Below are 3,106 nucleotides of genomic sequence, written 5' to 3' on the forward strand. Positions count from 1 at the left end.
CTTAAACTGCATAAATTTTCCTACAAATCCTGAAGTTTTCATAATTTCCTCATGGTGTTTATTATTTTTTTAAGCACCTTCAAAACATCTCAAAAATTATAAAATGAACCACATATTTCACTCAAGACAAAATCCGCAAAAAAATATATTTTTTTTCAAGCTTAACAGATTCAGAATAATGTTCCTCTACAAAATATATATGGAAAAAAATCTTCACTCTCACTTTCTCGAAGAAAAATTTGAAAAATATTGGGAACTGCACGAAAATTTAATGAATTGGAACCCATTTTGCCATATCTGTCATCCTGACAGCGACACCACAGATACTGAACAAAAATGTAGAACTACTGGGTATAGATTATTTTTAAACTATTAAGCACCGTTTACATAGATCTTACTAAAAAATTGTGTTTTTAATGTTTTATCGTACAATATCGTACTAATAGTCCCTTTTAACCTTAGGAGCACCGTATTAAAAGCATACAAAGTCAACCCATCATCAAAAATCGTACAAAAACAATGCTAAATGATAAATTAACCAATGATGCCAACCGTGACATTAAAAGAGCTAGTTTTAAGTAATTATTTAGGCTTAAGATAGTTCTTTTTAAGGCTAACGTCCATCTCTGATCTCCAGCAAATAATATGGATTATCTCTGACTCTTTTACCTTCAACAAAATGAAAATTGTCACATTGAAATCGACAAAACCACTTTCAGGTGTACTAGATCCACTCCAGGTAATTTTTACCATAAAGAGTGCATAATTTACGCTACATTTACGGCTTGTTGTTTTACTCAGGATTTTTTTTAAATAAATAAGTTCTCGTACGTTTATTTATAGCTACTTCTTTCAAGTAAATCAAAGTGTATTATTTTCGCAATCTTGGATATTTTTATTACGGTAAACCCTGCTGGTGGAAAATGAAACATTTCCGGTAAAAAACACATCAAATTTTCTTATAAATAGCCGGTGCGGTGCAAACATAAGCTACTTAACTATTCACCCCTTTGTTAGTCACATGTCGTGATAGAAAACGTTTAGGAAGCTTACGAGGCGGGCTGAGCGATGAATATTGCAAAAATTTACCATGGAAGCCCTTATTTCTTCCAGTCTCAGCCCTCCATGACTTTCGTTTTTCTATTTTTTTCATTAATTAGCTGAGTAAAACGTCTGCTGACATCATTTGAGGCGTGCAACGCTAAATTAGTCACCTAATCGTACCTATTTGGGCGTAATTTTTAATGAAATCATTTTCTATTTTACAATCATTATATAACCTGTCCTGAAATTACGTTTATTAATTACATGTAAATCTTTACGAAAGAGCTAATTTAAATTAAAAGTATTTTGAAGCCTGATTAGCCAAATTTGGTAATAAAAAACGTCTTCCAGACATTCAGGGCTAGGCCTAAGCCCAAACTAATGCCTAAGTCATTTCTAAGCTGCTCGACTCTTTTTTCATTTGATTCTTTTAAAGATAAACAACCACCAAGCTATTTTTCTTCCACCAAATTTGGTTAAGAAAGGGTGGAGTAATGTATATGTTACGCCCGAAGTGTCTGAATAAAGTTCCAGGGAAGGACTAATTCAATTTTCTATTTAATTTCATTTCAACCATTAATTATTCGCTTTATTGCTGTGCTTGTTAACATATTTTATGTTTATTACACCTACCATATTTTATTAAAGCCGTTTTCTACATCCAGTGACGCAAGTGTTATGTTTATTTATAAAATAAATTTTTACGTATAATTTTGCAGATGAGTAGCTTAGATAAAGTTTATTTTAATAAGTAGGTACTAGAAGTTGATCTATAAGAATATGCCCCCTGACAGACAAACTTAATTTTTCACTAAATTAAATATTCATTTCAGGTGGTTACTGCGACGTTTTTTTCTTTTCGATCGCGGAGCACTTTTAAAAATAAGTGCTTTATTTTCTGTAGGTATAAGAAAAAGTTCGAACAATTCAGACTATTTGCAGTTTTAGTTTTATTATTCCCCAGAGTTGGTGGTACAGTTAGGCAAAGAAAAGCGCAGGTTTCTTGAATAGTAACTATGAGAATCGCTATAGTTACGGTGTGGGGAGATATAAATTATCTCTGAGATGTTATAATTTGAGTACTGTGTCGGTATTTCAAATGTAACACCTGGAACTATTGTTTCAGTGCGTTTTGACCAGAAACAAATTATGTTTTGCTTCGCACTTCATGTAATATCATATTTGTTGTGACATTTTAATTATATTTTTGTCACATAGAACTATGTATTTACAGAATGGGACAAATAAATTGAATAAGTCGATGAAAAATGAGTATTAAACGAAATATGAAATTAATGGCATTGGTGGGAATTCCAATAAGAGCAAAATATTTTCATATAAAAAATCGGTTGAAGAAGTAGGGTTTTCAAAATTATTTTTCTGACAAAATTACAGCATTTAAGCATCTAAAGTGACCGATTTTCATTCAACGTACGTTTACTAGGTATATGAAATATAGCTAGCAGCATTTTTAATAGCTAACTGTTATTCGAAACTAGCCATAAACTTCCAGATTACATTAAAAAAGGGGAAATTGCGGGAAGTTATCAATTATGATTAAAATCTTGTAATAACAATTTTGTAAAAACCTGATGCTGGGTATTTACAGATTTATGATCGCCGCCTAACTGTATTCCTGTGCTCGTTGCTATGATGAAACGATTTTTTTTAAATTGCATTATTTCAAAGTCTTGGAACTGAACAAAAGCATTGTGCAACGAAATCATTATGTTTTTATAATTGGGCTTTTTAGCTTACTGATTTTTTTGCACAGCACAAAATAAACGAGATATTCAATTAAAACTACGTTGAAAATCTGTTTATGCTGTATGTAAAATAAAATTTTGCTGATATAGGAAATTAGGGTAATGCGTTAATATTTTATTGACGTTGTTTAAATGAAAGTGCTATTTTAATTTAATTGTAATATTAATAACAGCTATATCATTCAAATAATTAGGAAAATTGGTGATTTTAGTTAATTAAGAGAATGTAAAACGCAGAATATAAATATAAAGTCCTTCATTGATCTTGTGCAGAATGTAGATTTTTTTTACAAATA

The sequence above is a fragment of the Sitophilus oryzae genome, unplaced genomic scaffold (assembly GCF_002938485.1).
Source record: "Sitophilus oryzae breed Bouriz unplaced genomic scaffold, Soryzae_2.0 scaffold_177_pilon_pilon, whole genome shotgun sequence".
Lineage (NCBI taxonomy): Eukaryota > Metazoa > Arthropoda > Insecta > Coleoptera > Curculionidae > Sitophilus > Sitophilus oryzae.